Source organism: Pleurodeles waltl, chromosome 6 (assembly GCF_031143425.1).
Source record: "Pleurodeles waltl isolate 20211129_DDA chromosome 6, aPleWal1.hap1.20221129, whole genome shotgun sequence".
NCBI lineage: Eukaryota > Metazoa > Chordata > Amphibia > Caudata > Salamandridae > Pleurodeles > Pleurodeles waltl.
Genome location: NC_090445.1, coordinates 85,800,934 through 85,813,255, shown reverse-complemented (window position 1 = coordinate 85,813,255; position 12,322 = coordinate 85,800,934). Strand labels below are relative to the sequence as shown.

The following is a 12,322-nucleotide window of genomic DNA, read 5'->3' as shown; positions in this document are numbered from 1 at the left end:
GGTCCATTATCAATTACCCCGGCCTCTGGAGTGCAGGCCTGGGGCGCTACGTCTGGCGCCTTCTAGGTGCTGCACTTGCTGCCTCTTAGCGACACACCGGAGAGCAGGATGCATTTAAGCATGCAATCTTCCATTCCGCTAAAGTCAACCATGCAAGTGCTTAGAAAAAATATATCACCGCTCTCAACAGGCACGGACCACCTTCTCTGAGAGCTACCGCTCCCAGCCGCAGCAGAAGATAAACACCAAATACCCTGGCAGAAATCGCCAGCCGCACATGGGCCGGATTGCAGGCTACCCCACCGCATCTTCCTGCTGAGTTGGCCTCTAAGAGAAGTGGGCGCTTGCTGCAGCGTGGACTTTCCCCTTTCAGCAGGGGTCATCCAGTGAGGTCCATGGTCAGCCAGGCGATCTACCTGGCACGGTAGCTCAAAGCTGGCTTCTCTTGCTTTTAAAAGTGAAAAAAGCCCGACATTCCTCCGGCGAGTGGAACCCACCCCTGAACATGAGCCTGGAGTCAAACTTTGCCCATGTGAACAAGTGACACACCCATTTGCAGCACACTGTTTTCACACAGATAAGTATATGTGCATACATTTTTTAATTCCAGATCTTTTATTAGAAATAAAACAAAGAACAGAGACGAATAGCTTCAGTTGTTACCCTATATGCCAGATTTCTTTCGATGCATGAACCAATCAGCTGTTTCCCAGTCTACGAAGGTATTACAGGTACGGATGGCATTTTGTGCCATTATGAGACCCGATGTTAATTCTACATTGATTGGACCTATATTTATGAGACTGCATACGAAGGTATATTTTGAGAGGCTACTTATTTACCAAGTGTTCTCCTTACTTCACTGGTTCACAAGATGCACACAAAATAAGATGACATTACATACTGTGTTCTAGTATCTGCTCAGTATCCACAGAGCATTGTGCACCTTATATTTAATGTTTTATTATGGAGTTTTGGTCTGTTTGAACATTAATACAAATACACATTTTTAACAAATGGGTTCTGTGGTTGTATAAAGTTTAGGTTAAGAATGTTTCAGAGTGAGCCTGGTGTAAAGTAATAAATTATAGAATTGTTTTCCTTGGCACTTTTTTTTTAGAACACAAAAACAAAAAGTTTTTAATGAATGATTTTTGTGGAATCAACTTCATAACGCCTCTTTGTTCTACCCAGGGTCCTTGGTGTTAAGGTCCAGTTCTGGATTACAGTGCCTCCCACCTGCTGTGAAGCAGTCACTTTAATTCTTCTGTTGAGCCAACTTTCTCAAGTTTGTGAAACACAGTCACTATAAATACTACCGCCCTGTTCTTTATTTGTAAAAAAAATGTTTTCAGTTTATTAACACTTCCCTGGAAATGGTGCTGGAGCGTGGACAGCAGTGATTCCCAAACTGTGCGCTGTGGCACCCCGAAAGTTCCTTGAGAAAAGGAGAGCCAAAAAGCAGTCCCTCAGCCAAAGGACCTGATTCAGACGAGGCCAAATCTGTCAGTTTGGGATCCATCTTGATTAAAAATGGAGCGCCGCCACTCACTAGAGATAGCTCACTTTGGGTTTTCCAGAAAGCACAAGGCTCTCTGGGCCCAACCAACCAGAACTTCAGGGTTAACAGGGATACCTGATGCCTTAGCCTAAAAACCCAGCTCCAAGATCTTAGTAGGAGGGCCTGAGACATCCAGGAGTTTGTCCTGACAGCCTCACCAGGCACGATCAATGCCCTTTTTAAGGTCTTTGGAGAAATTCTTAAGATAGGTTACCAGGGTGGGATCTATCTCCGTAGTCTCAGTAACCTTTGAGGGAAAATCATGTCTAGGACATTCAGATCTCAGCCGAGACCTGACATCTTTGTCGAAACAATGCTGAATGTGTGCTTGAACGTATTCGGCTACCTCCGAAGGCGGAGCCCAGGAGTAAGATCTAGGGCGGACAGTATCTTCGGGTTCGAAAGTGAGTACTTTCAGAGGCTGAGAAGCCACTTGAGTGTGCCGTGATTTGGCTTTTCATTTACAGGGAGGAGAATCAGTGTCCTTATCCGGATTGTTAGAGGAAGACGAGGAATCTGAATCCTCCTTACTCTCAGCTCTTAGATGAAGAGACTATGAGGATGAGAAACAGTTTGCCCTAGTCAAGGATTCTACAATTTGTTCAAATCAGCTTGGTGAGGGTTTGCAACAGAACTTGAGCCGGAAGGGTCTTGCGAAAACGGCAGCTCTTCCTGGCTGCTGCAATGTGGGACCCAGCCCTGCTGATCAGTGAAACCCATTAAGAGATGCTTAATCGTCTGGGTAGCTTTATCTAAGGCCACATTGACTGTGTGCCGAACACCAGCATCGAGGGCATAGACAAGGTCTCGCTCAAATGACCCCACGGAGTCATCATAAAAGGTAACTTTCCCAGATTCTCCTTCATAACCATCCATGCTGTAGAGCAGTGGTTCCCAACCTGTGGTCCGGGGACCCCTAGGAGTCCGCAAAGCCTCCTCTGGGGGCCGTGATTACTTAGAAAATCAAATAATAGTAACAGATTAGGTCCCCAGCTTTCAGTAATGACTCAGTGGGGGGTCCCCAGATTCCAATAATGGTTCATTGGGGGTCCCCAGGTTCCAGTAGTGATAAAGTGGGGGTTCACACAAGTCAAAAGGTTGGGAAGCACTGCTGTAGAGTGTCAGGTCAGAAAAGTGGGAATTTGAAAGGGGCAGAGGAAACTGCCAATAGGAACTTCAAATAAAGTGGGAAGTAAAGCTGACAAACTTCAAAGCAGGCTAATATGCTCAGGGAGGGCCACAAGCCAGTAGTAAAGTGTGGGGGGAGGCCTGCTTAGAATAGAAAAAATTCCACTAATAAAGTGGCATTTGAGAACGGCAAAGTAGGTAGGGACGTGCGCAGGGGGTGGGCTGCTTTAGAGTATTTCCATTGAAGTAAAGAGACATAGACAGGCAGGCGACTGTAAGCGGAGACAGGTGCATATATGTAACCAGAGTCCTATCCAGAGAGTCAGATGCATATATGTGCACAGAGGAAAGTTTGGACAGACAAATGTATGTACCCAGAGGCAGGTCCAAAGAGACAGATACATGCATATACCCCGAGACAGGCTGAGAGAGAGAGATGCATGTTTGTAGCTAGAGGCAGGTCTAGGGAAAGTGGTCCATGAGACTGGAGCAGAGCAAGAGGTAGAGAAAGGGAGAGGATCATGACTGAAGTCAGAGGTCTTAAAAAGAAATGACTTCTACTGACAACACTCCCTGGTGCATCACAGAAAAGAGATATATTGCCCAAGCCTAGCTAAAGGAGCAGGGTTATCTCACTTGGTAGTGCACGAGCCTTTTAATATCAGGGTCACGGGTTCGAGCCCCCAGTTAAGCAATTAGTATTTTTTTGTTTAAGGTTTATTCCAATTTTTTTTACAGACTTCCTGCTTTTCACCAATACTACTCAGGCTTTGAAAACACAACTCCTGCAGTTTGCCTCACAATCTCTCCCATCATATTCCACAGCGCTTTCCACTCACGAAAGGTGCCTCAAAGCCGGGTTTAGCCCTGCCTCCTCTAAACACATCCAGAAACCTGTACTTTAATCCCCAAAAATTCTAGCTATTGCGTCACGAATTTTCAATTCTATTAAGGACACGGAGGCGCGGATTGTCACAGCAGCCAATCAATGTTAAAAACTACATATCCCAACATTCCCAGTAGTCCATAACATGCCCAATCCCAGGCCTGCTCTCCATATAAATATCTCTGCCTCCTTAGTCCTTCATCTTTCTTTGCAATAACCAAACAAAATAACCTGCACTCTAAGAATTGAAATCTTCCAACTCCAACGAAGAAAACAAATTGAAGCCACCAACCGAACCCTGGTGCACGTTCCATGCCGGTATCGTCTCTCCTAGTACTCATGCGCCCTTGTTATCCGATCCTGTTAATGAAAGGAAACAGTGCTAATAATCTGCTATTGACTATTAAGAAAAAACATGGATGGCTATCTCAATAATACATATAAAATCATCATATATGAATTGTGCTGTAACTTTCTGCATTATGCCAGCGTGCCCTATGCCAGTCTGTGCTTGTGATAGGTCCCATCTGTCCTTTAGGTCTCTACTTTGTGTCAGTCAGCCCTATGCCAGTCTGCACCTGTGATCCTTCTACAGCTCCATGCTTCAGATCTTTGCACAGTGCCAGTCTACCTTGTGCCAGTCCCGACGTTCATACTTCACATCAGTGCTGTAGCTATGCCCTATGCCAGTCTGCACCTGTGAGGCTTATTAAACACCATATTGCAGCTGCCTACATTGTGCCAATCGGTCATGTGCCAGTCTGTAGCTGTGATGCTTCATATCAGTGCTGTAGGTCTTTGCATTGTGCCAGTCTGCCTTGTGCCAGTCTGTACATGTGATGCTTCACATCAGTGCTGTAGCTCTGCATGGCAGCAGTCTACTATGCTCCAGCCATTCCTGTGATACTTCACATCAGTGCTGTAGCTCTCTGCATTGCACCAGTCTGCCCTGTGTCAGTCTGTATCTTGACACTTCACATCAGTGCTGTAGCTCTCTGCATTGCACGAGCCTGTCCTGTGCCAGTCTGCACCTGTGATCCTTCCACACCTCCAGGGTACAGGGCTTTGCATTGCACCAGTCTGTTCTGCACCAGCCTGTACCTGAGGTGCTTCTTGATTACAGTGGTGTAGCTGTCTGCACTGTGCCAGTCTGTTCCTGTGATGCTTCTGCGCAGCTTTGGTGCAGCTGTTTGCACTGCGCCAGTGTGGCCTTCTGAGACAGTCCCTGCCAGGGCCTCACAAGCGCCCTGTAGCTGTGCTATTGAGTTGTACGTTGACTGTGTTCAGCTGCTGTAGCTCACTGTAGGCCGGCTGTGAGGCGCTGCGGGCTCAGTCTGTCCTTCACAGTCTCTCTGTGGGAGTGTGTGTTTGTCATGTCCTTGAATCCAGCGAAAAAAGGAAGTATAAATGAGATGCAGAAAAGCCCCATTCTCTAGCTGCTGGACAGACACGCGTCCTTGAGCCTCCTGCAGAGGTGCAGAGCTGCCAGGGGTGCAAGGGGCTGGAGGCGTAGAGCGTCTGCTTTGGAATATTTCCATTGAAGTGAAGGGAGAGGGCGAACGGGGAGCGGAGAGGCGGCTTCCTAGCAGTGAGTGTGGAGTGTCAGCTTGGTCCATCCAGAGGCAGGCAGGGGGGTGTGATGAGACTGAGGCAGAGCGAGAGGTAGAGACAGAGGGAGCTGCAGCACTGGAAGCGGGAGCTTTAAAATACACAGTAGAATCGGCACACGTGTGTTTCTTCAGAGGAGTCACACAAAGGACCGCAAGGTCTGTGTTATGTAGCCCGGCTAGCTCAGTCGGTATAGCATGAGACTCTTAATCTCAGGGTCGTGGGTTTGAGCCCCACGTTGGGCGCTGATACATTTTTTTGTGCTGTACTGTTTTTTATCTTCGGGTTCGCACCTCCAACAGTGGTTTTATAAAAATTAACAGCGCCCTTTCGGGACTTCACTTTACAATTTCGTTATTTATGTCTGCACACGGGCGGGGACGAGAGCTCTTTATGTCTGCACACGGGCGGGGACGAGAGCTCTCTTCATGTTCACACTTGTAGGGGGTCGCTGCTCCCCGTCCTCTAACTCCGCTGCTGCGCCGCACTCCCATGACCTGTGTGTAAATATGGAGAGTTTAAGTGAGCAAAAACAATGTTGTGTCAGAAGTGGGATTTGAACCCACGCCTCCAATCGGAGACCAGAACACCCAGCTGAGGGGAAGAGACAGCTCTTGAGTCTGGCGCCTTAGACCGCTCGGCCATCCTGACAACTGAGATAGGTGACGGCCGGATATGATATCATCACGCATGTGACACGCCTCCGCGAGCTCTGTTTCTGGGTTTTATCGGGGTGCCCTTTAGCAGGACACACCTTCGTGTCTCACCTGGCAGCCAGGGCCCGAGGGCCCAACCTCACACTCTTTAACTCTAATCCCCGCTTTACACCAACCAGGAACCGCAGCCCTCGGCTCCGCTGCCTTTCCAGTGCTCGTCTCTCGCTCCTCCTCAGAGGCTCGTGCCGGCTGCAGGGAACCCAAACTGCGCGCCACGGCACCCTGCTGCGCCCCCACAGCCACCCAGGGCCGCTGTCCTCGCACTTGCTCAGCAGGGTCCATTATCAATTACCCCGGCCTCTGGAGTGCAGGCCGGGGGCGCTACGTCTGGCGCCTTCTAGGTGCTGCACTTGCTGCCTCTTAGCGACACACCGGAGAGCAGGATGCATTTAAGCATGCAATCTTCCATTCCGCTAAAGTCAACCATGCAAGTGCTTAGAAAAAATATATCACCGCTCTCAACAGGCACGGACCACCTTCTCTGAGAGCTACCGCTCCCAGCCGCAGCAGAAGATAAACACCAAATACCCTGGCAGAAATCGCCAGCCGCACATGGGCCGGATAGCAGGCTACCCCACAGCATCTTCCTGCCGAGTTGGCCTCTAAGAGAAGTGGGCGCTTGCTGCAGCGTGGACTTTCCCCTTTCAGCAGGGGCCATCCAGGGAGGTCCATGGTCAGCCAGGCGATCTACCTGGCACGGTAGCTCAAAGCTGGCTTCTCTTGCTTTTAAAAGTGAAAAAAGCCCGACATTCCTCCGGCGAGTGGAACCCACCCCTGAACATGAGCCTGGAGTCAAACTTTGCCCATGTGAACAAGTGACACACCCATTTGCAGCACACTGTTTTCACACAGATAAGTATATGTGCATACATTTTTTAATTCCAGATCTTTTATTAGAAATAAAACAAAGAACAGAGACGAATAGCTTCAGTTGTTACCCTACATGCCAGATTTCTTTCGATGCATGAACCAATCAGCTGTTTCCCAGTCTACGAAGGTATTACAGGTACGGATGGCATTTTGTGCCATTATGAGACCCGATGTTAATTCTACATTGATTGGACCTATATTTATGAGACTGCATACGAAGGTATATTTTGAGAGGCTACTTATTTACCAAGTGTTCTCCTTACTTCACTGGTTCACAAGATGCACACAAAATAAGATGACATTACATACTGTGTTCTAGTATCTGCTCAGTATCCACAGAGCATTGTGCACCTTATATTTAATGTTTTATTATGGAGTTTTGGTCTGTTTGAACATTAATACAAATACACATTTTTAACAAATGGGTTCTGTGGTTGTATAAAGTTTAGGTTAAGAATGTTTCAGAGTGAGCCTGGTGTAAAGTAATAAATTATAGAATTGTTTTCCTTGGCACTTTTTTTTTAGAACACAAAAACAAAAAGTTTTTAATGAATGATTTTTGTGGAATCAACTTCATAACGCCTCTTTGTTCTACCCAGGGTCCTTGGTGTTAAGGTCCAGTTCTGGATTACAGTGCCTCCCACCTGCTGTGAAGCAGTCACTTTAATTCTTCTGTTGAGCCAACTTTCTCAAGTTTGTGAAACACAGTCACTATAAATACTACCGCCCTGTTCTTTATTTGTAAAAAAAATGTTTTCAGTTTATTAACACTTCCCTGGAAATGGTGCTGGAGCGTGGACAGCAGTGATTCCCAAACTGTGCGCTGTGGCACCCCGAAAGTTCCTTGAGAAAAGGAGAGCCAAAAAGCAGTCCCTCAGCCAAAGGACCTGATTCAGACGAGGCCAAATCTGTCAGTTTGGGATCCATCTTGATTAAAAATGGAGCGCCGCCACTCACTAGAGATAGCTCACTTTGGGTTTTCCAGAAAGCACAAGGCTCTCTGGGCCCAACCAACCAGAACTTCAGGGTTAACAGGGATACCTGATGCCTTAGCCTAAAAACCCAGCTCCAAGATCTTAGTAGGAGGGCCTGAGACATCCAGGAGTTTGTCCTGACAGCCTCACCAGGCACGATCAATGCCCTTTTTAAGGTCTTTGGAGAAATTCTTAAGATAGGTTACCAGGGTGGGATCTATCTCCGTAGTCTCAGTAACCTTTGAGGGAAAATCATGTCTAGGACATTCAGATCTCAGCCGAGACCTGACATCTTTGTCGAAACAATGCTGAATGTGTGCTTGAACGTATTCGGCTACCTCCGAAGGCGGAGCCCAGGAGTAAGATCTAGGGCGGACAGTATCTTCGGGTTCGAAAGTGAGTACTTTCAGAGGCTGAGAAGCCACTTGAGTGTGCCGTGATTTGGCTTTTCATTTACAGGGAGGAGAATCAGTGTCCTTATCCGGATTGTTAGAGGAAGACGAGGAATCTGAATCCTCCTTACTCTCAGCTCTTAGATGAAGAGACTATGAGGATGAGAAACAGTTTGCCCTAGTCAAGGATTCTACAATTTGTTCAAATCAGCTTGGTGAGGGTTTGCAACAGAACTTGAGCCGGAAGGGTCTTGCGAAAACGGCAGCTCTTCCTGGCTGCTGCAATGTGGGACCCAGCCCTGCTGATCAGTGAAACCCATTAAGAGATGCTTAATCGTCTGGGTAGCTTTATCTAAGGCCACATTGACTGTGTGCCGAACACCAGCATCGAGGGCATAGACAAGGTCTCGCTCAAATGACCCCACGGAGTCATCATAAAAGGTAACTTTCCCAGATTCTCCTTCATAACCATCCATGCTGTAGAGCAGTGGTTCCCAACCTGTGGTCCGGGGACCCCTAGGAGTCCGCAAAGCCTCCTCTGGGGGCCGTGATTACTTAGAAAATCAAATAATAGTAACAGATTAGGTCCCCAGCTTTCAGTAATGACTCAGTGGGGGGTCCCCAGATTCCAATAATGGTTCATTGGGGGTCCCCAGGTTCCAGTAGTGATAAAGTGGGGGTTCACACAAGTCAAAAGGTTGGGAAGCACTGCTGTAGAGTGTCAGGTCAGAAAAGTGGGAATTTGAAAGGGCGGGAGGAAACTGCCAATAGGAACTTCAAATAAAGTGGGAAGTAAAGCTGACAAACTTCAAAGCAGGCTAATATGCTCAGGGAGGGCCACAAGCCAGTAGTAAAGTGTGGGGGGAGGCCTGCTTAGAATAGAAAAAATTCCACTAATAAAGTGGCATTTGAGAACGGCAAAGTAGGTAGGGACGTGCGCAGGGGGTGGGCTGCTTTAGAGTATTTCCATTGAAGTAAAGAGACATAGACAGGCAGGCGACTGTAAGCGGAGACAGGTGCATATATGTAACCAGAGTCCTATCCAGAGAGTCAGATGCATATATGTGCACAGAGGAAAGTTTGGACAGACAAATGTATGTACCCAGAGGCAGGTCCAAAGAGACAGATACATGCATATACCCTGAGACAGGCTGAGAGAGAGAGATGCATGTTTGTAGCTAGAGGCAGGTCTAGGGAAAGTGGTCCATGAGACTGGAGCAGAGCAAGAGGTAGAGAAAGGGAGAGGATCATGACTGAAGTCAGAGGTCTTAAAAAGAAATGACTTCTACTGACAACACTCCCTGGTGCATCACAGAAAAGAGATATATTGCCCAAGCCTAGCTAAAGGAGCAGGGTTATCTCACTTGGTAGTGCACGAGCCTTTTAATATCAGGGTCACGGGTTCGAGCCCCCAGTTAAGCAATTAGTATTTTTTTGTTTAAGGTTTATTCCAATTTTTTTTACAGACTTCCTGCTTTTCACCAATACTACTCAGGCTTTGAAAACACAACTCCTGCAGTTTGCCTCACAATCTCTCCCATCATATTCCACAGCGCTTTCCACTCACGAAAGGTGCCTCAAAGCCGGGTTTAGCCCTGCCTCCTCTAAACACATCCAGAAACCTGTACTTTAATCCCCAAAAATTCTAGCTATTGCGTCACGAATTTTCAATTCTATTAAGGACACGGAGGCGCGGATTGTCACAGCAGCCAATCAATGTTAAAAACTACATATCCCAACATTCCCAGTAGTCCATAACATGCCCAATCCCAGGCCTGCTCTCCATATAAATATCTCTGCCTCCTTAGTCCTTCATCTTTCTTTGCAATAACCAAACAAAATAACCTGCACTCTAAGAATTGAAATCTTCCAACTCCAACGAAGAAAACAAATTGAAGCCACCAACCGAACCCTGGTGCACGTTCCATGCCGGTATCGTCTCTCCTAGTACTCATGCGCCCTTGTTATCCGATCCTGTTAATGAAAGGAAACAGTGCTAATAATCTGCTATTGACTATTAAGAAAAAACATGGATGGCTATCTCAATAATACATATAAAATCATCATATATGAATTGTGCTGTAACTTTCTGCATTATGCCAGCGTGCCCTATGCCAGTCTGTGCTTGTGATAGGTCCCATCTGTCCTTTAGGTCTCTACTTTGTGTCAGTCAGCCCTATGCCAGTCTGCACCTGTGATCCTTCTACAGCTCCATGCTTCAGATCTTTGCACAGTGCCAGTCTACCTTGTGCCAGTCCCGACGTTCATACTTCACATCAGTGCTGTAGCTATGCCCTATGCCAGTCTGCACCTGTGAGGCTTATTAAACACCATATTGCAGCTGCCTACATTGTGCCAATCTGTCATGTGCCAGTCTGTAGCTGTGATGCTTCATATCAGTGCTGTAGGTCTTTGCATTGTGCCAGTCTGCCTTGTGCCAGTCTGTACATGTGATGCTTCACATCAGTGCTGCAGCTCTGCATGGCAGCAGTCTACTATGCTCCAGCCATTCCTGTGATACTTCACATCAGTGCTGTAGCTCTCTGCATTGCACCAGTCTGCCCTGTGTCAGTCTGTATCTTGACACTTCACATCAGTGCTGTAGCTCTCTGCATTGCACGAGCCTGTCCTGTGCCAGTCTGCACCTGTGATCCTTCCACCCCTCCAGGGTACAGGGCTTTGCATTGCACCAGTCTGTTCTGCACCAGCCTGTACCTGAGGTGCTTCTTGATTACAGTGGTGTAGCTGTCTGCACTGTGCCAGTCTGTTCCTGTGATGCTTCTGCGCAGCTTTGGTGCAGCTGTTTGCACTGCGCCAGTGTGGCCTTCTGAGACAGTCCCTGCCAGGGCCTCACAAGCGCCCTGTAGCTGTGCTATTGAGTTGTACGTTGACTGTGTTCAGCTGCTGTAGCTCACTGTAGGCCGGCTGTGAGGCGCTGCGGGCTCAGTCTGTCCTTCACAGTCTCTCTGTGGGAGTGTGTGTTTGTCATGTCCTTGAATCCAGCGAAAAAAGGAAGTATAAATGAGATGCAGAAAAGCCCCATTCTCTAGCTGCTGGACAGACACGCGTCCTTGAGCCTCCTGCAGAGGTGCAGAGCTGCCAGGGGTGCAAGGGGCTGGAGGCGTAGAGCGTCTGCTTTGGAATATTTCCATTGAAGTGAAGGGAGAGGGCGAACGGGGAGCGGAGAGGCGGCTTCCTAGCAGTGAGTGTGGAGTGTCAGCTTGGTCCATCCAGAGGCAGGCAGGGGGGTGTGATGAGACTGAGGCAGAGCGAGAGGTAGAGACAGAGGGAGCTGCAGCACTGGAAGCGGGAGCTTTAAAATACACAGTAGAATCGGCACACGTGTGTTTCTTCAGAGGAGTCACACAAAGGACCGCAAGGTCTGTGTTATGTAGCCCGGCTAGCTCAGTCGGTAGAGCATGAGACTCTTAATCTCAGGGTCGTGGGTTTGAGCCCCACGTTGGGCGCTGATACATTTTTTTGTGCTGTACTGTTTTTTATCTTCGGGTTCGCACCTCCAACAGTGGTTTTATAAAAATTAACAGCGCCCTTTCGGGACTTCACTTTACAATTTCGTTATTTATGTCTGCACACGGGCGGGGACGAGAGCTCTCTTCATGTTGACACTTGTAGGGGGTCGCTGCTCCCCGTCCTCTAACTCCGCTGCTGCGCCGCACTCCCATGACCTGTGTGTAAATATGGAGAGTTTAAGTGAGCAAAAACAATGTTGTGTCAGAAGTGGGATTTGAACCCACACCTCCAATCGGAGACCAGAACACCCAGCTGAGGGGAAGAGACAGCTCTTGAGTCTGGCGCCTTAGACCGCTCGGCCATCCTGACAACTGAGATAGGTGGAGGCCGGATATGATATCATCACGCATGTGACACGCCTCCGCGAGCTCTGTTTCTGGGTTTTATCGGGGTGCCCTTTAGCAGGACACACCTTCGTGTCTCACCTGGCAGCCAGGGCCCGGGGGCCCAACTTCACACTCTTTAACTCTAATCCCCGCTTTACACCAACCAGGAACCGCAGCCCTCGCCTCCGCTGCCTTTCCAGTGCTCGTCTCTCGCTCCTCCTCAGAGGCTCGTGCCGGCTGCAGGGAACCCAAACTGCGCGCCACGGCACCCTGCTGCGCCCCCACAGCCACCCAGGGCCGCTGTCCTCGCACTTGCTCAGCAGGGTCCAT

The 12,322-nt window shown here is 48.3% G+C and overlaps 2 non-coding genes across 2 annotated transcripts; one reads left to right on the top strand and one right to left on the bottom strand.

The window, feature by feature from the left end:
- Window positions 1-5,724: 5,724 nt before the first annotated feature.
- Window positions 5,725-5,834, bottom strand: TRNAL-CAA (transfer RNA leucine (anticodon CAA)). The gene is made up of 2 exons: window positions 5,797-5,834; window positions 5,725-5,770 (listed from the first exon to the last, which is right to left on the bottom strand). It is a non-coding gene; the product is annotated as a tRNA-Leu (tRNA).
- A 5,695-nt stretch (window positions 5,835-11,529) lies between these two features.
- On the top strand, window positions 11,530-11,602 carry TRNAK-CUU (transfer RNA lysine (anticodon CUU)). Its single transcript has one exon. It is a non-coding gene; the product is annotated as a tRNA-Lys (tRNA).
- Window positions 11,603-12,322: the final 720 nt, after the last annotated feature.